General features: G+C 41.2%; 1 protein-coding gene across 4 annotated transcripts in view; it reads left to right on the forward strand.

Moving 5' to 3' along the window:
- The window catches only part of tmtc1 (transmembrane O-mannosyltransferase targeting cadherins 1), a 570135-nt gene that overhangs the window by 334877 nt on the left and 212925 nt on the right, over window positions 1-22333 (forward strand). The gene's annotated exons all lie outside the window — the stretch shown is intronic.

Raw genomic sequence — 22333 nt, forward strand, 5'->3', positions numbered from 1 at the left:
GAGTGACGTAGACTTTTCATTGCTCTGTGCGGTTTTGCTGCTATTCTATATGTAATCCACCAAGACACCCGACCACGGTAGAAGCGAGGTGGGAGGGGGGTGTGTACAAAGGGTTGGGACGCAACCAGTGGGAGCGTATGAGTCACACTTAGTGGGAATTCCACGGTTTGCAGCCCGAATGGGGTTCAGCGGCTTACCCACGCCAGGAAGACACACGCTCAATGTCATGCGTAACTATTTATTGAATACTAAACACTTCTGGAAAGACACGGTTGTCTAAAACGGGTTGCTGTGAGAATACAACAGTAAGTGAATGAAAAGATGGAACTCTGGAGAGAGCAAAATCCAACACAATAGTGAACCCGCAGCATAACAAACGCCGCATAATTATTTATTGAGTGTTGAGCACTTCTGGAAAGACACAATTGTCTAAAAAGGGAGGGTTTGAGGATAGAACAGAAAGAGAATGAAAAGATGGAACTCTAGACTTTTCATTGCTCTGTGCAGTTTTGGCTGCCTTTATGTATATAATCCAACCAAGACACCTGATCACGGTAGTAGCGAGGGGGGTGTGTACAAAGTGCAGGAGCATCTAAGAAGACGCATGTTTGTCGCGGATGCGAATTTCTGCATGTAGCATGTAAAACAGTTTGCTATGGTGCATGTGGGCGGGAGTGTGTCGTAACCGAAAACTCGGTTTTTTAAAGACTGCCTACTTCATTGTGTTTTAACCTCAGTTGTAAAGGAATTTTTTAAGGACCCCATGGGATATCCCTCGGTTTTGGTTGCTTTTCTATATATAATCCACCAAGATACCCGACCACGGTAGGAGGGGGGTGTGCACAAAGGGTAGGGACGTAATGAGTGGGAGCATATGACTCACATTTAGTGGGAATTCCACGGCTTGCAGCCTGAATGGGGTTCAACGGCTTACCCACGCCTCTCTGCGCTGGGTAGACACACGGTCAATGTCATGCATGATTATTTATTAAATGCTAAACACTTCTGGAAAGACACGGATGTGTAAAACAGGTTGGTGTGAGAATGCAACAGTAAGTGAATGAAAAGATGGAACTCTGGAGAAAGCAAAATACAGTACAACACAATAGTGAACCTGCGGCATAACAATCGCAGCGTGGCTCAGACGTGCATGCGGACTCTTGCCACAGACGAAAGGGACTAACTGGGTGGTCGGTGAGTTTTTGCATCCAGGCAAATGGGCAGGCAGTGTGAATGCCTAGAGAGCGAGGGTAGACACCAGCCGGTGAAAAAGGAGCGTTGGTGGGCAGGAAAACGTCTTCCGTGTTCCTGCAGGAGCATCTAAGAAGACACATGTTTGTCACGGAAGCGAATAGCTGTATGTAGTGTGTAAAACAGTTTGCTATGGTGCATGCGGTCGTACGTCGTAACCGTAAAGTTGGTTTTTAAAGACTGCTTACTTCATTGTGCTTCATCCTCAATTGTAAAGGATTGTTTTAAGGATCCCATGGGATACCCCTCGCAAACCGTTTCACACGCTGCATATGGCGATTCACCTCCACGAGAAACATGCCTCTATGAACAGTCAATGTAGCTCGGAGGTGCATGACATGCACATGACATTAACCTGACCTGCACTGCATGTGGCCTCTACGACAGACGAATATAAATGACGCCATTTTTTCAGTGTCATCGCGTCCGAGTTGGTGGGCGTGGCCCTGCGAGTTGTTGTCGTATCCAATGGTCTTGGAGTTGGTGGGAGTGGCTCTTTCCTGCGTGCGCCCTAGTTGTCTCACTTGTCAGCGGCTTAGTGAATCCACGCCGGCTTTCCATGGTTGTCTTGCCTTAGTGAATTATATATATAGATTGTGAATTTATGAATGGTAAATTGCTTAGAATTGTGCTTACACCAAATTTTATAAATCTAATAATTTTTTAACTTGCACATTTTTCTGTTTGTTTGGCATGTGCATATTTTTACACTCAAACCCACACAAAGTTTTTTAATGAGACCCCTAGATCAGTGAGGGAGCAGCACCAACCACAGTACACACCATATATTAACAGTCAATCAGTCAATGGACTTTCATTTCTAAACTAATGTATTACATATCTAATTTCTCATGTAGTACATATTGTTACATACTGTACTAGTTTTTGTTATATTTGCTAATGCTGACAGTGTCACAGCAAGGAATCGTCTTTCCTTTTCCAAAACACAAAAGTGTACTTTTTATAAAGTTCTTTTCTTTCTTTTAATAGCTGTTGTAGTAGCAATTGAATTGTGCTAATAAAAAAGAAGATACATGGTTAATAGATGCAAGGAAATGCATTTGCAAAATAATTCAATCATAATTGTGTAACAATGTAGTGTAATATTTTTGGGAATAAGTATAGTGGAGAAAAAAATTAACCTCTTAAACAAACAACAATCATAAGATTACTCAGAGTAAGCCTCTGCAATTTGAAGTACTATGTTTTCAAAGGAAATGATTTGTGGTTGTCTTTGGAACTGCAAGAACTGTAAACAAGAACACTTAAAAGTCAAACTGCAGTGACTTTATGCAGCACTAAGGCCAGATGCTGTTATGAGCTATTAAATTTCCATGGGTAGGTGTGACAGGCCTGTGGGCCCACCACAAAGACTGACAGACTGGAAGCTACATATTTGGAAATTAGTATTAAAATTGACAGGACAACCAGAAGTATTTTCACTGTTAAAACACATGTGTGAATAATGAGTTAATATTTACTTTAATTTAGAAACTACCTGCTAGTGTAAGCACTTATAAACTTCAAGCCACACGTGCTCAAAAATATTAAATATATAGAAATAGTCCAGCTAGCAAACCAAACACCTTCTACACAGAACAAGTCAGATAGAGCTTAAGGTTTGAATTTAAGCTGGCACCATCATTTTCTGAATGTGACATTGAGAATTGTAGTTTAGGAGATGAGACATTTTCAGACCAGAGGGAGGAGGTCATTTCTAACCAACACTAAAACATTTGCTGAGGCATGGACAAAAAAGATTATATACACAAACACTCACACATCTGAGGCTGTTTCCTGCCTTGAGGCCATTGCTGCCCATGACCCAAAACTGGATTAGGTGGGTTTGAGAATGTTATATTATGGTCTATATGAAATATGCATATATTATTCAGACCCCTTTATTTTCTGCATACTTAAATGTGTTTTAGGTTTTATTTTAAATATATAAAAAAGTATCCATCAATCTAAACTCAATAACCCATAATGACAAAATGAAAATGGATTTTCAGAAAGGGTTGCATATTTATTTAAAATCTGAAAATGAAACCTCTTATTCATGTATGTATTTAGACCATTAATTCAATACTTTTTAGAAGTCCCCTTGGCAACAATTACAGCTTTGAGTCTTCTGGGGTAAGTCTCTACCAGCTTTGAACTCCTGAGTTTGAGCAGTTTATCACATTCTTCCTGGCAGATCATTTCAAAATCCATTAGATTGGATGAGAAGTATCTGTAAACTGCCTTTTTCAGGTCCCTCCACTGATATTCTATGGGGTTTATGTCTAGGCCACTCAAGGATAGCCACAGACTTGTCCCAAAGCCACTCCAGTGTTGTCTTGGCTCTATGCTTCAGATCATTGTCATGCTGAAAGGTGAACCATTACCCTAGTCTGAGGTTGTTTGCACTTTGTTTTTGGCTATATTCATCGTGTTCCTTCAGCTGAGAAGCACCCCATGGCATGTTTGCAGCCACCACTATAGTTCCCAGTAGGATGGTATTAGATAGATAGATAGATAGATAGATAGATAGATAGATAGATAGATAGATAGATAGATAGATAGATAGATAGATAGATAGATAGATAGATAGATAGATAGATAGATACTTTATTAATCCCAAGGGGAAATTCACATAATCCAGCAGCAGTATTCTGATACAAAAAAACAATATTAAATTAAAGAGTAATAAAAATGCATTTAAAAACAGACAATAACTTTGAATAGTGTTAGCATATACTCCCCCGGGTGGAATTGAAGAGTTGCATAGTGTGGGGGAGGAATGATCTCCTCAGTCTGTCAGTGGAGCAAGACAGTGACAAAAGTCTGTCACTGAAGCTACTCCTCTGCCTGGAGATGACACTGTTCAGTGGATGCAGTGGATTCTCCATGATTGACAGGAGTTTGCTTAGCGCCCGTCGCTCTACTACAGAGGATAAACTGTCCAGCTTTATTCCTACAATAGAACCTGCCTTCTTAGCAAGTTTGCCCAGGCGTGAGACGTCCTTCTTCTTTATACTGCCTCCCCAGCACACAACCGTGTAGAAGAGGGCACTCGCCACAACCGTCTGGTAGACCATCTGCAGCATCTTATTGCAGATGTTGAAGGACGCCAACCTTCTAAGAAAGTATAGTTGGCTCTGACCTTTCTTATACAGAGCATCAGTATTGGCAGTCCAGTCCTATTTTTCATCCATTTTTTCTCCTCTGATGATCACGGGGTCCATGAGGAGCCTGGACCTCCTAAAATTCACCATCAGATCTTGCTGGTGTTCAGGTGTAAGTGGTTTGAGTCACACCATTTAACAAAGTCTTTGATTAGCTTCCTGTACTCCTCCTCCTGCCCACTCCTGATGCAGCCCACAATAGCAGTGTCATCAGCGAACTTTTGCACGTGGCAGGACTCCGAATCATATTGGAAGTCTGATGTATATAGGCTGAACAGGACCGGAGAAAGTACAGTCCCCTGCGGCACTCCTGTGTTGCTGACCACAATGTCAGACCTGCTGTTCCCAAGACGCACATACTGGGGTCTGTCTGTAAGATAGTCCACGATCCATGCCACAAGGTACGAGTCCAATCCTATCTCAGTCAGCTTTTCCCTAAGGAGCAGAGGTTGAATGGTGTTGAAGGCGCTAGAGAAGTCCAAAAACATAATTTTTACAGCACCACTGCCTCTGTCCAAGTGGGAGAGGGATCAGTGTAGCATATAGATGATGGCATCCTCCGCTCTCACCTTCTCCTGGTATGCGAACTGCAGAGGGTTGAGGGCGTGGTGGACCTGTGACCTCAGGTGGTGAAGCAGCAGCCGCTCCATGGTCTTCATCACATGTGACATCAGAGCAACAGGCCAGAAGTCATTCAGCTCACTAGGACGTGATACCTTTGGGACTGGGGTGATACAAGATGTTTTCCAAAGCCTCGGGACTCTCCCCTGTTCCAGGCTCAGGTTGAAGATGCGCTGTAGAGGACTCCCCAGTTCCAGCGCACAGGCCTTCAGCAGTCGTGGCGATACACCATCTGGACCCGCTGCTTTGCTGGCACGAAGTCTCCTCAGCTCTCTGCTCACCTGTGCTGCTGTAATTGTGGGTGGGGATGTCTAACCTATGCTGGTATCAGCAGAAAGATGGTTGGAGGATGAAGTACTCTGAGGTGAGAGTGGGTTAGGGTGGTCAAACCCTAAAGAAGTTAGGAAGTTAAGAGGTTAAAGAAGTTGTTCATTTGGTTTGCTCTCTCCGTCTCTCTTGATGGTGGCACCCCGCTTCGAGCTGCAGCCAGTGATGATCTTCATCCCATCCCACACTTCCTTCATGCTGTTATTCTGCAATTTCTGCTCCAGCTTTCTCCTGTACTGCTCCTTCGCTGCCCTGAGCTGGACTCGGAGTTCCTTCTGCACGCGCTTGAGCTCATGCTGATCACTGCCTTTAAAAGCCCTTTTCTTCTGGTTCAAAAGGCCCTTGATGGCACTTGTAATCCATGGCTTGTTGTTAGCATAGCAGTGTACTGTTCTTACTGGAACTACAATGTCCATACAGAAGTTGATGTAATCAGTTGTGCAGTCAACAACTTCGTCAATGTTCTCACTATGTGACCCCTGCAGGATATCCCAGTCTGTAGTTCCAAAGCAGTCTCTCAGGTCCTGCTCTGCCTCAGGGGACCACTTCCTGAATGATCATGTGGTTGTAGGTAGCGCCTTCACTCTTGGTTTGTAGTGAGGCTGAAGCAGAACCAGGTTATGATCTGCTTTCCCAAGCGCAGGCAGCGTGGTGGTGTTGTATGCGTCTTTAACGTTTGCATACAGTAGGTCGATAGTCCTATTTCCCCGGGTGTTACAGTTCACATACTGGGAGAAGGCAGGTAATGTTTTGTCTGGCGCCACATTGTTAAAGTCTCCAGCGATTAGCACAAGTGCCTCAGGGTGCTGCGTTTGTAACTTAGCAACTGCGGAATGGATGATGTCACTCGCTATCTCCGCGTTCGCTCGAGTGGGGATGTAAACAATGACAACAATCATGTGTGCAAACTCTCTTGGCAAGTAATAGGGACGCAGACTTAGAGCCAACAGTTCGATGTCCCTGCAGCAATTGGAGATTAACGTTTATATGTCCAGAGTTGCACCACCTTGTATTCACATAGAGAGCAGGTGCCATGAGTCCTTCCCAAAGAGTTCAGTTTTTGTTTTACCAGAGAATGGTTTTCCTCTCCCATTCATCCATCCATTATCCAACCCGCTATATCCTAACTACAGGGTCATGGGGGTCTGCTGGAGCCAATCCCAGCTAACACAGGGTGCAAGGCAGGAAACAAACCCCTAGCAGAGCACCAGCCCACCACAGGGTGCACACACACATACACACACCTAGCACACACTGCGGACAATTTAGAATCGCCAGTGCACCTAACCAGCATGTCTTTGGACTGTGGGAGGAAACCGGAGCACCTGGAGTAACCCACGCAGACACAGGGAGAACATGCATACTCCACGGAGGGAGGACCTGGGAAGCAAACCCTTGTCTCCTAACTGCGAGGCAGCAGTGCTACCACTGCGCCACCGTGCCACCCAGTTTTCCTCTTGTTCTACTTTAAATGCCATTTGGCAAGTAGAAGTCTGCCACTCTACAGTAAATGCCTGTTTCATGTAGTGCTGATGTTATAGTTGTCTTTCTGACAGGTTCTCCCATCTCAGCAGAGGGGTTCTGAAGCCCTGTTAGAGTAGCCATTGGGTTCATGGACACTTAACTGACAAAGGTCCTTCTTTGCCCAGTTTCTCATTTTGGATGGACAATTAACTCTTAAAAAGAGTCATGGTGATTCCAAACTTCTTCCATTTCACACTTATTGAGACCACTTTTGAACATTAAAAGCTTTAGTAATGGTTTTATTTCCTTGACCTGTCTATGTCTCACCACAAATTTGATTGAAGGAGGTTCATGTGGAGTTCCTTGGACTTCATGGCTTGGTTTTTGTCCTGACATGCTGTGTGAATTGTGGAACCTTCTATAAACAGGTGTGTGCCTTTCTATGTTATGTGCAAGTAGTGAAAAGTCAAGCAAAACGACACCTTTTATTGGCTAACTAAAAAGATTACAATATGCAAGCTTTAGGTGTCATTTTGATTGACTCACTACATCCATAATGGCTAACACGGTACAACACCCTAGTACTACAAGTTATGTGCAATTAATTCAATTTGCCATAGGCGTGCTCAAGATCTCGTTCTAGACACATCTTAAGGGTAACACATCTGACCATAGTTTGGAGTACCACTGCAAAGAATCTGAATACATATAGAAATAAGAGATTTCAGTTTTTAATAAATTTGTTTCACTTTGTCATTATGGTAAAAAATTACAATTGGGTGTAGATTGATGGGCACAAATGGAAAATTTGTCCATTTAAAATTAAATCTACAAGACGATAAAATGTGCAGAAAGTGAAGGATTTTGCATACTTGCTGAATCAACAGTATATTTACTAGGCAGTACAGTAATCCCTCCTCAATCGCGGGGGTTGCGTTCCAGACCCCCCTGCGATAGGTGAAAATCCGCGAAGTAGAAACCATATGTTTGTATGGTTATTTTTATATATTTTAAGCCCTTATAAACTCTCCCACACTGTTTATAAATATTCCCTGCACAGTTATACAGCATAATCCCTTTGTATTCTCTTAGATATTAGGTAAGATTCATTGAAATTATGTATATAAACACACTGTTTATATACAGTAAAACCTAAATATTATTTTAAAGATATCGACTGTCTCCAATATCACATATGTTACAGCCATTAAGATAGACAGGCCACCAGCAATAAATACGTACAATGCAACCAAAATAGTATACAGTAAATGTGTGTACAGTGACATTAAACGTACGTACATGTACTAAGTACTGTAAGGATAAAATTAATTATGGTTACTCACCAACAATGACATGATGACTTGTCCGATAACAATGAGTTTAATTTTACTGCACAACAAAGGAGAGCGTTACAGCTCTTCCAAAGGAGCCACTTCAGGCGATTGTGTAGCACTGCCGTGGTTCTTCTTCTGGCAGTCTTCAATCTAAATCCCTAAAGCAGATTACATCCAGACTCCTGCCTTATTACATCCACTTACAACTCGTTTTGCACCCTGGTTAAAAGGACACTGCGGCCGTAGATCTTATATTCCTTTCCTACTTTTTAAGTAAAAAGAATCGTAGCCTCATTGATGCTGTAATAGTGTCCTACAGCGGTGTAGCTTTTCCCTTCCTTCAACAAATCCAAAACGTTTACCTTTTCGGCAATCGTTAACATCTTCCACTGGCGCTTGGGCACGCCTCCTGAAGCAGTAGCAGGAGCAGATCGTTTTGGAGCCATAATGAAGGGCTTGACTATGCACAAAGATAAACACAAAAGAGCACAAAAGTTAACTCTTTACACAGCGAAACACGTTGATGCTGAATGAGCGAGACGAGACTTCCTGTTTAACACTGCATTCAGCACACAGGAACTTAACTGCATGCTCTGATTGGTTAGCTTCTCAGTCATCCGCCAATAGCGTCCCTTGTATAAAAATCAACTGGGCAAACTAACTGAGGAAACATGTACAGGAAGTAAAAAGACACATTGTCCGCAGAACCCGCGAAGCAGCGAAAAATCCGTGTTATATATTTAGTTATGCTTACATATAAAATCCGCAATAGAGTGAAGCCGCGAAAGTCGAAGCGCAATATAGCGAGGGATTACTGTTATAGTAATATTCTGTATATTTACTGTATAGTTATGTGTGTGCTCATGTCAAAATTGGTATTAGAAAAATATTAAAGAAATAAAAAAAGGATAGGGATCATCATAATGATGAGAAACTTCGAAAGAGACCAGTCGCCATCTGGGCAATTTATTGGTGGTTCAAATAGTGCAGGAAAAGGCAAGTAGAGATCATGCCTTGTCAAGCGAGAAGGACAAATAGCAAGACAAACAGATGCAATGATGCATAGTATTTCAAAATAGATGGTTCGAAGGGAGCACCCCACAAGCATAGCGCTAAAACAGTTTAAGTGTAAAATAAACGAATAAACAAAGGACACATGCTCCACCAAATCTGTGGCAGCCTCTGTTTTTGTACAATTTAATACATGCACATCAGTGCTTCAGAAAGTATTCAGACCCCTTCATTTTTTAGCAATTGCTGTGTTGCAGCCTTGTGCTAGAATTGTTTAAATTAATTTTTTCTGTACATCAAGCAACACACAATACCATAGAAAGACAAAGTGAAATATTTTACATTTTTTGCAAATTTGTTACCAATGAAAAAGAGTGAAACAGCACATTGGAAGAGTATTAAGACCCTTTCACAGCAATTACAGCCTGGAGTCTTCTTGGGTGTGACACAACATACTTTGCACACCTGTATTTGAGGATTTTCTGCCACTTTCTCTGCTGATCCTCTCAAGCTCTTTTGGATAGGATTAAGACCATTAGTAGACATGTATTTTTAGATCTCTCCGCAAATGTTAAATTGGGGTAAGTCTGGGCTCTGTTTGGACCACTCACGGACATTCCCAGAGTTTTCCCCTCAGCCACTACTGTGTACTTTGCTTTGTACTTTAGGTCATTTTCCTTTTAGAGTGTGAACCTTAGGCCCAGTCTGAGGTCTAAAGTGCTTTGGAACAGGTTTCTATTAAGGATATCTCTGTACTTCGTAAGTTTAACATTCCCTTTACCCTGTCTGGTCGTCAAGTCCCTGCCACTAAAAAGCAACACCACAGTATGATGTTGCCCTCACCATGCTTCACCATTGGAATGGTATTACACGGGTGAATAACGGTATCTGGTTTCATCAGACCAATAAATCTTGTTTATCGCAGTCTTAGAGTGTTTGAAGTGGATTGTTGCAAGCTCTAAGCAGACTGCCTTGTATCTTTTACTGAGGAAAGGCTTCTGTGTGACCACTCTGTCATAAAGCCCAGATTAATTCAGTGTTGCAGTGATGGTTGTTCTTCTGGACCTTTCTCCCATCTTCATACAGTTTCTCTAGAGCTCAGCTAGAGTGACCATTGGGTTCTTGGTCACCTGTCTTACCATGGATTCTCTGCCATGACTGCTCAGTTTTGCCGTGTCGCCAGCTCTCAGAAAAGTTATAGTTGTTCTAACCTTCTTCCATTTAACTTTATGAAGGCAACTGGGAACTGTCAATGTTGCAGACATTTTTAATATCCTTCTCCAGATCATATTCCTTGACACAATCCTATTTCAAAGCTCTGCAGGCAATTCCTTCCCTCATTGCTTTGTTTTTTCTCTGTTACATAGCATCAACTGTTTGGTTTTCCATATAAAGGCATGTGTCTTTCCTCATTGTGTCCAATCAATTGAATTGACCACATGTGAACCATTAAACAAGGTTTAGAGACATCTCACCGATGTTCATTGGAATGGAATTCACCTGAGCCAGATTTTAAGTGTCATTGTAAAGTGTCTGAATAATTGTGAATCCATTCTGTATACAGTATATCAGAGCTGTAGCCTTGCACTTATTGTCATGAGTAGACATCTGCTCCTTATTGTGTCCAGCATGCATATGCTAATTATTAATCTTTATTCATCATATCGAAATCAAATCAGGATAGGGACTCAGTAATGTTGTTAGATTTTTTTTTATGATCTTTTAAAAGAGATGGATGGGTTCTGTTATGAACTGTCACCCCATATAGTGTTGGTTGCCATCTTGCCCCCAAGGTTACCAGCATAGGCCCCAGCTCCTCACAACTTTGAACTAGGTAAGCAAATCAGAAAATGGACACATGGATTATATGTGTGTGCATGTGTATATATAAAATAATAAGAGGTTACCAGAATTTTTGCAAACTCAGTACTGGTGTAAACCACCTATGTCCATGTAATAAAATGAACAGTGTAATCAAAGCTTTCAATAATACATAAATACTGGAGGTACATGAAGGAAAGCAGTCATGTGCACTGCCAATATTGATAGGAAAACATTGCAATGTCCAAATAAACAATACTAATTGCTCTGTTCCTGAGATCACAATGAATGAAGAGAAACAGTTTCCATTATTGTGACAAAAATAGTAACTAATCAGTATTTAAAAGAGGGAAGCTGCCACGCCTTCTTTTCACTTGAACACATCATTCATTTTCTTAAAATAGCCCAAGGCTTATTGCGGCAGTGGTTCCTCAGCTGCCTCAGTATTTTAACACTTTGTTCTTCAGTGGCACAGCGCCAGTTATGCTTACCCAGTGGGAACAGATGATTCCAACTATTTTCCTTTTAGATCATTACAAAAATTACTGCTTCAGACAATTTAATCAAAAATAGGTAAAAAAAGAAGTTTGAATGTACGACAGCTGGTTCTGCAATAGACTGGCACATGTACAGTGAAATTTTCATTCTTGCACCAGATACTGTAGGGGAGGAATTTGCCTTCCACAACCTTAAAACGTATTAAGCACATTTATTAAATACATTATTGAAGTAATATAAATTAAAGCACGAAAATACCAAAGTACAATTCAAGGAAAAGAGCTAAGGTCCAAACAGGCCAAAAGTCTAATATCAAATTGATCCTGTTTACATTTGCATTTCAGTATAAATTTCCAACACATTTTTCATAGTACATCAGTGGTGGTGAACCTTTTTCCTGACTATAAAGTGAATGCCAAAGCACATAGCATTGTGGGTTGAGAACAAACTCTCCAAGATGTTAAGAGCAGCCTTCTTTCATGAATGTCCTTTTTCAATAAGGTAAAGTCAAGATCCACACATAATACAGCAATTTCCTTATGTGTCCCTTCAGTTCTCGGTTTAAAAGGCAGCAGATTGACTCAAACATATGCATTCTGATTCAGTTTGTCCCCTCTCCCCTCCTCAGCTGTGCCATCACTGTCAGTAAAGTCATCATGAATGTGCTGCCACCATTTCTTGTTCCTTTTCCTCATTTAGGCTAAATGTTCTACATAAAAAGCAGTTTTAAGGTTGAGTTAGCAGTCCATCCATCCGTTTTCCAACCTGCTGAATCCGAACACAGGGTCACGCTGGAGCCAATCCCAGCCAACACAGGGCCCAAGGCAGGAGCCAATCCCAGGCAGGGTGCCAACCCACCACAGGACACACACAAACACCAAGCACACACTAGGGCCAATTTAGAATCACCAATCTACCTAACCTGCATGTCTTTGGACTGTGGGAGGAAACCTGAGAGCCCAGAGGAAACCCATGCAGACACGGGGAGAACATGCAAACTCCATGCATGGAGGAACCGGGAAGCGACCCCAGGTCTCCTAACTGCGAGGCAGCAGCACTACCACTGCGCCACTGTGCCACCCTGAGTTAGCAGTAGCCCACAAAACTGTATTACACTTTCTCCCTCAAGAGTGTAATATATAATATCTAACATCACTTCAAGTCTTAAACTGATTTGTTTCATTTTAGGGTAGTAGAGTCTTCTTTCACAGTATTGGATGAAAGGCAGTATAACATAAAACGTGAGTGTAGAGAACAGGTGGATGACTGTAATTTTACTTATGTAATTATCAGTAATATTCTCAACATTTTAAAAAAAATTGAATCCTGAAATTAGACCTTTGGTCATCTGCCCAACTTGCAGATATGTTGTGTGATATGTTTCACATAATTTGATACATATTTTGTATATCTTTATTTGTAAGCTAGACCAACCAAATGTAATATTAGATAGTGTTTCAGGAGGCATGTTTTACTTCACTGATGAGAATAACAGTGCTTTGATGTTTACCTAACCAGCCCCCCAAGTCTTCAGGACTGACTCAGGATAGTGAGGGGGACAGAGCATTTATCAGACCAACTTGGCCTAAAAGCCATCCACTGCAGGATGACTATAAACTGACTAAACAAAACAAGTGGGGAATATGTTGTAACCTGAGTGCTTTCATTGGTAGATGGTCCAAGATGGGACAGATAAACTAATTCTGTTACTCTGTAAAGTATGGCTGTTTATGATTGGTTTTGAATCGGTAGACTTTCTGTACTATGACACCCCACTGGTGAGAGTGGTTTAAAGTTGTAAAAAAAAAAAAAAAATTGTAAAACGGGAAGGAGGAGGACTCGCTCTCTATGTGAACACAAGGTGGTGCAACCCTGGACATATAAACGTCAAAATCTCCACTTTCTGCAGGGACATCGAACTGTTGGCCGTAAGTCTGCGTCGCTATTACTTGCCCAGAGAGTTTGGACATGTCATTGTTGTTAGTGTTTACATCCCTCCTTGTGCGGACATGGAGATAGTGTGTGACATCATCCACTCCGCTGTTGCTAAACTACAAACACAGCACCCTGAGGCACTTGTGCTAATCTCTGGAGATTTTAACCATGTGACGCTGGACAAAACATTACCTGCCTTCTCCCAGTATGTGGATTGTAACACCCGGGGAAATAGGATTATTGGCCTACTGTATGCAAACGTTAAGGACACATACAGTGCCACCCCGCTGCCTGCACTTGGGAAAGCAGATCATAACCTGGTTCTGCTTCAGCCTCACTACGAAATAAGAGTGAGGAGGGAGCTACCTACAACCACACGCTCATTCAGGAAGCGGTCCCCTGAGGGAGAGCAGGCCCTGAGAGACTGCTTTGGAACTATGGACTGGGATATCCTGCAGGGATCACATAGTGAGAACATTGAGGAGGTTGTTGACTGCACTGCTGACTACATCAACTTCTGTATGGACATTGTAGTTTCAGTAAGAACAGTACGCTGCTATGCTGACAGCAAGCTATGGATTACAAGTGACATCAAGGGCCTTTTGAACCAGAATAAAGGGGCTTTTAAAGGCGGTGATCAGCATGAGCTGAAGTGCATGCAGAAGGAACTCCGAGTCCAGCTCAGGGCGGCGAAATAGCAGTACAAGAGAATGCTGGACCAAAAGTTGCAGAATAACAGCATGAAGGAAGTGTAGAATGGGATGAAGATCATCACTGGCTGCAGCTCAAAGCGGGGTGCCTCCATTGAGAGAGACAGGGAGAAAGCAAACCTGATGAACCTCAGAGTACTGCATCCTCCACCCATCCTTCTGCTGATACCAGCATAGGAGAGAGTTTCTCCCCACCCACAATTACAGCAGCCCAGGTAAGCAGAGAGCTGAGGAGACCAGATTGAGGCCTGTGCGTTGGAGCTGGGAAGTCCTCTACAGCGCATCTTCAACCTGAGCCTGGAACAGGGGATAGTCCCGAGGCTTTGGAAAACATCTTGCATTACCCCAGTCCCAAAGGTATCACGTCCTGGTGAGCTGAATGACTTCAGGCCTGTCGCCCTGACGTCACATGTGATGAAGACCATGGAGCGGCTGCTGCTTCACCACCTGAGGCTACAGGTCCGTCACACCCTCGACCCTCTGCAGTTCACATACCAGGAGAAGGTGGGAGCGGAGGGTGCCATCATCTACATCGGGGTGCCCAATGCATCGATCGCGATCGACCGGTAGATCGCAAAGGTAGTGCAGGTAGATCGCATTGCATTAAAAAAAAAAAAAATTTAATGTTAGTCTATCATATATCCTCCCTATGGTATTTGCCACTTGATTGACATACAGGGCGGCCAGTCTGAGATCTCTTTTCTTCTAACACACTGGTCATCCCGCACACAAGATCAAATGCACGAGCTACTGCAAAACTCCGGCTGTGATCTAGTTAGCCTTCCAATTTATATCGACTAAAGAAGGGATTTAAAAAAAATTGTTTGGGGAGGGTATGGGCTGGATGTGGAATTGGAAGAGGATTTTTTTCTCACAATGTCACAATCGAAGTGTGTTTGTCTGATCTGTCAATCTATCATTGCTATTCCAAAGAAGGAAAATGTGGAAAGGCACTTTCGAACTGTTCATAAAAACTACGAAACTGACTTCCTTCCGAAAAGTGATTTGAAAAAGAGAAAGAAGAGGGAACTAAAATTTCAGTTAATCGGACAGCCGTCATTTTTCACTTGGCTGAACTCAAAAGCTCCTTGACTGCATTATTTGGCTCTACTTATTTATGCGAGTCAGCCTTTTCCCACATGAAGATTATTAAATCCAATTACTGTAGTGACCATAAATGTTTTGAATTGTTTTTGTGCCATAAAGGCTATTCAGTTATGCAAGGTACAACAACAGTATATATATGTGTGTGTGTGTATATATATTTAATGTAGGTAGATCATTTCGACCTGGTCATTTTAAAAAATACCGCGCAAGCCGAAAACTGGGCACCCCTGATCTACATGTTACACCAATCCCTCTCCCACTTGGACAGAGGCAGTGGTGCAGTAAGAATTATGTCTCTGGACATCTCTAGCGCCTTCAACACCATCCAACCTCTGCTCCTTAGGGACAAGATGACAGAAATGGGAGCAGATTCATCCCTGGTGGCATCGATCGTGGACTATCTTACAGACAGACTTCTGTATGTGCATCTTGGAAACTGCAGGTCTGACTATGTGCTCAGCAGCACAGGAGCACCGCAGGGGACTATGCTTTCTCCGGTCCTGTTCAACCTATATACATCAGACTTCCAATACAACTCAGAATCCTGCCAGGTGCAAAAGTTCGCTGACAACACTGCTATTGTGGGCTGCATCAGGAGTGGGCAGGAGAAGGAGTATAGGAACCTAATCAAGAAATTGTGGCCCTTCACAGAGAGACAGGGAGAAAGCAATAAAAACATACATTTCATTTACGTCTGTAACAACCGCTGTAAATTTATAGTGCTTGTCAAAGTTAGGGTCTTTTTTTTGTAGTTTTACTAGTTTTACTTTATTTACTTATTTACGTATACTGCAGAGCTTCCTCTGTTTGATCGTCAAGAGCTTGCTCACAAATTATATGTGTAGTGCCACAAAAAATACCTGCTGACACTTTAGTGTGTGAGCAATGGTACAAGAATGCAGTTAGACTTTTTTGGGCACATACACCACACTAGTGTTTAGATCTGGACGGTGTAGCGTTGGCGAGCTCTGTAAGCCATGCTGTTTCTTTGAAGGACAGGTGATTGGCAGGATGGCGCCAATCATTACAGAGCTCGCTACATATAGACACATCAAGTTTTAGGCCGATTCTTAGCCTCCCCAGGTGCTTTAAACTTAATTACTGCACTGATCAAAGAAAATGGCAATTTCAGTCATTTAGCTATTTCCCTATAGCTATTTCCTAATTTGTGAAAATTAATATTGCCAATCATCAATACTGCACCCTCTGCTCTTTGCCATTGTGATGGATAATAAAAGAAAGTGGGCCTAATAAGTATTCCTACTCACTCAGATGAACTTAAAAAGGTAAAAATGAATGGAAATATGCATCAGATATATTTTAATTATATGGCTTTCTAATGGTGCCAACAATTGTGGGAAATGTATGCTGTATTTGAGAAAAATATTTATTTTTTGATAATAATTTCTTTTTCCTTTTAATTATTTCACTATAGTTAGAGCAGCTTTTTGTTAATATCTAGAATGCAAAACCAATTGGAGAAACAATAAAGGCATTCTTTCATAGCCCCTTTTGTTTTTATTAGTGGAGGGCACTGTATATGTTGTAGCGGATGGCCAGGGTTCCTGCCTGACCAGGACGCCAGCTGGATGGAAGGATTCGGGGAGAGACCATTTTCAGGGCATTATCTCCCCTGGAACGGTAGAGGGCAGCCCCCCTGGGTTGCTGTGGCACACTGGGAGATTGAGTTTGCTGCTGCTCTGACGGGTTCCTGGGGAACTGTGGAGGCTGCAGAGCACTATTATGTCTGGCTTTCACCACACTTGGGAGTACATCCCAAACATGCTAATGGGCCACCTGGAGTTCTCCTGGGTGCGGCTTAAAAGGAGATAACTGCCATTACTGTGAGAGCCAGAGTCGGGTGAGAGAGAGACAAATCTTGCTGGAGGAGGAATGGAGGAGATGGAGAAAAATGAGAGAGAAGAAAAGGAAAAAGAATATATTGTGGTCATTTGTGCTTTATTGTACCGTGCCACAAGTGGGTGCAAAAGTAAAGTGTTTCCCATTGGAAATTGTGCCTGTTGTATGTCTGTGTTGGATTTGGACGGCTGGTACAACCCCTGCACAAGCCACAATGTATATAAAATGTGTGTATATTTCTCTATATATGGTGCATACTGTGTATGTTTTTGTTGCTTAGTCTGAGGAGACATGAAAATAAGAATTTTCATTGTACTATGTTGTACATTGTACTATTCACTTTAGCCAAATATGTGTGAGTGTGGATCAGTGAGCAAATGCACCCTTTGCTGGACTATTTTGTACACAAAATATACCCACGCACAATCCAAACTTGATTCAAAAGTTCTTAGGATGAATAATTATTTTTTGACTTCTGCAGGAAAAAGTCACAGATTTTTAACAAGTACGGTAAACTGTCTAGTGCACAAATCTTTTATAATAATCTAGATAGAACAATAAATGTTCCAGACCAGAAGAATGGCAGAAATATCTGCTACTTTAATATTGTCAGTAAAACTTCTACAGTTTTCCTTTGAGTTAGAGGAGACGCTTGCAGCTTTATAAGTCACAATAGCAGCAAACCTACACACTCCTACTGCAGTGTTGACCTTTCCTTCCTACACTAATGATTTATGGGAAAAATAATGGTTCTCCTTAGAAAGGCATTTAGACCTTGGTTTTTGAAAGGAAGAATTTAAGGCATCATCATATTGGAAGAACATACAAATGTTTGCTTAGAGAAGCAATTGGAGCAGGATCTATAGCCTCAATTTGTGTAGTCAGTGACCTATGAATGTCACTGTTACTAGATTGGTCTTTTTATTAAATAGATCATCTGTTCCTCTTCTTGCCATAAAAATTCATCACCCAGGAAATGAGTTGTAAATGTGAATTGAGTATCTTACAGCTTATGACATTAACAGACAAGCTTTTCCCAGGTTTTGGTAATGATAAGCTCTCAGCTGCGTTAGTGGTATATGCAATCATTTAATGTAGCTAATTTAATAAAACTTGAGACCATCCTCCATTGGCTCACCTTGGATGTCAGTTTCCTTCAAGCTATTGCTAAATTGGTGCAGGATATCAAACAGGAAGTGCTATGTTATGTGAACTGGACAGTTTACTCCTAAAGAATATCATAGTGCTCATTTAGTAGCACAAGACTGAACCCCCAGTGATTCTGATCTTGAACATTATGCCATATTTCATTTTACATGTGAAAATTTGCTGATTTGCTTTAGATACGGTATACATACAAGCAGATACTTTTTCAAACCCATATAATGCAGTTCATCATCACTGGGGGCTTGTACTTGTTCCAGCATCTCTAGGTACATGGTGGGAAACAAGCATTGATGGGCACGACTCTGTTACAGGACCTGATTTATTAAAACTAAAAAGATCCAACTTACTCATTATCAATAGACTTTAACACATTCAAAGCACACCACCTGAGAGATAAAATTAAAGTTCCATAAAGTGTGCTCTTCTGTTTTTGGTATAATTAAGGATTACAATACTTCCATATTGTTTTCTTAAATATGGGTGCATAATTTACCTGTAGATCATCTTATAGTTATATAATCACTTTATAATTTATTGCATACCTCTCAGTTTGTATCACTGCAGTGTTCAGTGGTACGACTGCACCTCCACCAAGTAATGTCCAATAACTGCAACTGGTGTCAAAATGTACATGCTAAATCTAGTTTATTCCAGTATTGGTTAGGGTTAATCCCTTATTCCTGAATAAGTAAACCACTCAACTTTCAAGAGCCTCTGTGCAGACATGCTATACTGTATGGTGACGTTTTGAGATAGCTGTAGATCAAGATCACAGGACCTTGACATATAGCAAGAGGTTATAATTTAAATACCCACCAAATAAAAAATTCAGAGCCTGCATATGATTAATAGATTGTGAATGGGTAGAATAAGCAGAGAATCAAAATAAGATAAGTATCATATAAATATGAAATGAATTTCAACTAAACAAAAAGAAAATGTATATATAATTGACAAATAAATTATTACAAGTGTAATTTATAATATGAAAAATGAGCGTCAAAGGACCACAGTAATGATGATAAAAAAGAAAAACTATGCATTGAAATGACCATAAAATGTAAATTTAATATAGATCAAAGGTGTTAACACAGTGCTAATAAAACATACATATAATTATGATAAACTAACAAAGGCGAGAAAATTAACCAAATTGAATTATTTAAACCAAAGTACAGTACCTTTAATAGTCAGTCTAAATACTTAAACAAGAGGTCTACAAGATAGTGACCAGATGTCGTTGTGTTTGCCATGATAAAATCCATTCTGGAGCTCAGTGACCTATCACAGGATTTGGCATCCCATTGAAAGTAAGAGAAGTGACCAGGATGCAGCTCGATAGCCGTGGGAGGCGGAGTTTCATATTAAAATATTTAACCAATCACATTTCAGCCGTTATTTGTTGCCAAGCAGAGAGAATAGACTGCAGCTCGATAGCCGTGGGAGGTGGAGTTTCGTATTAAAGCATTTAACCAATCACATTTCAGCCATCATTTTTTGCCAGGCAGAGAGGCTTTCACAATCTGTTGTGGAGGCAACTCTAACACAGAATAAATGTCGATTAACCTGTTGCTTCAACCAATTAGATTTTGAGTTGATGTCAGTAGGGCCCTCTAGCAGGCGTACGGCAACGTCACTGTATTCAGACCCATTGATTGGATAGAAGCTGATATCAGGAACTGTCCGAGGCCACTGAACGCACCGGAAACGCTCTGAGCGAAAGATTGTCGCGTGTACTACAGCCAACTCCATGACAGGATTCTGGACAATATTATTTGCCAGACACAGGCCAGATTTCAAGACCACAAAAACTTGATGTTTGTCACGCTCCTCGAGCCCCAGAAGTTTCGGGAATACAAGAAAAATTTCACGCATGCAGCCTTCTCCACTTTAACACAAGAGCCACGGAGCGCTTTTTGATCTGTCTCGGCTAAAAACAGAGCTGACTGTAATGTATGCCATGGATGATTTTGCAGGAAAATCTCCCACTGATCTTCTTGACTTCCTTCATCAGAAAAATCTGAATGAGAACATGGGGCAGCTGTTCACATTGGTATATTTGCCGGTGAGCATTCCTGTGTACACTGCTTCTGTCGAGCGGACATTTTTAGCCCTAAAGCGAATTGAAACTTATGCCAGAAATACCATAGGGCGGGTTCGCCTTTCAGCATTAGCTTAGATGGTGATAGAAAGTGAGGTTTTGATGGAACCGAAGCGCACAGATAATCTGTATGACAGAGTAATTGAACTGTTTTTGAGGAAAGAGAGGACGATGGATTTTGTTTACAAATAATCCGAATTTTTGGTGAGTAAAATGTTGCGATTTTCCTAAATAATATTGCAAGTTTTTGAGTTATTATTGATGTTTTTTATGTGTGTCGCGGCTGTGGCTGCAGTAGAAAGGAACTTGTTCATCCCTGGTTTGTCTATTTAATAAAGGCATTTATTGTGGCTACAGGAGTTATCTTTTATATTTATATATATACAGTAATCCCTCGCTATATATATCACGGATTTTTCGCTGGTTCGCGGATTTCTGCGGACAATGGGTCTTTTAATTTATGCTACACGCTTCCTCAGTTTGTTTGCCCTGTTGATTTCATAAAAGGGACGCTATTGGCGGATGGCTTAGAAGCTACCCAATCAGAGCATGTATTACATATTAACTAAAACTCCTCAATGCTATAAGATATGCTTCCTGCGCGGAGCTTGCTTGTTTGCTTGTCTCTGCCTCTCTCTCACCCTCTCTGACATTCTCTGCGCCTGACGGAGGGGCTGTGAGCAGAGGTGCTGTTTGCACAGAAGCTGTTTGCCTAGTGAATACGGACGCACCTCTAAGAAATGCTGCTTTATTGCGGTGCTTCCAAAAGCACACTTATTGATTTTTTGATGGTTTGCTTTAATCTCGCTCTCTCTCTCTGACGTTCTCTGCGCCTGACAGAGGAGATGTGAGCAGAGGGGCTGTTTGCTTAGAAGATACTGACGCTCCTCTAAAAATGCCGCGGCAAACTTAAAAGCACACGTATTGATTTTTTGATTGTTTGCTTTTCTTTGCGAGCGCACTCTCTCTCTCTCTCTCTCTCTCTGAAATACTCCTGAAATGCTCCTGAAGAGAGAGAGATCTATTTGCATTCTTTTAATTGTGAGAAAGAACTGTCATCTCTGTCTTGTCATGGAGCACAGTTTAAACTTTTGACTAAAGGGTGTTATTTCATGTCTAGAGTGCTCTAATAATGTTAACATTGTGGGAGAGTTTATAAGAGCTTAAAATATATAAAAATAACTACACAAACATATGGTTTCTACTTCGTGGATTTTCATCTATCACGGGGGGTTCTGGAATGCAACCCCCGCAATCGAGGAGGGATTACTGTACTAGCAAAATATCCGGCTCAGCGAGAAGTAGTGTGTTAAAGAGGTTATGAAAAAGAAAAGGAAACATTTTAAAAATAACATAACATGATTGTCAATGTAATTGTTTTGTCACTGTTATGAGTGTTGCTGTCATATATATATATACGCACACACACACACACACACACACACACACACAGAGACACACATATATACATATAAACATATCTGCATATACACAGATCTACACATACACATATCTATATATATATATATATATATATACATATAAACACCTACATATATATACATATATACACATATCAACATATATATACACATACATATACATACATACATACACACACACATATACATATCTACATACATACATACATACATAAATATATATATATCTATATATATATATATATATATATATATATATATATATATACATACATACACATATATACTGTCGCAGTAGGGGGCGCTATCGCTCCCTTGAACCCTCGAACCCTCAGGTACCACGCTAAACACCAGGTAAAAGTGCAATAATAATTATTTTTATTATTATAATAAAGTGCACCAAGCACCCTCTCCTCCACTATATTCATAAATCAATAATAAACTCAATCAATAATCCAATCCTCCAGCTCCCAGACGCGTTGCCCTCCTACCACCCAGCCCAGCTCGTCGTCTGGGA

This window comes from Polypterus senegalus, chromosome 8, assembly GCF_016835505.1.
Source record: "Polypterus senegalus isolate Bchr_013 chromosome 8, ASM1683550v1, whole genome shotgun sequence".
In the NCBI taxonomy this organism is placed as follows: domain Eukaryota; kingdom Metazoa; phylum Chordata; class Cladistia; order Polypteriformes; family Polypteridae; genus Polypterus; species Polypterus senegalus.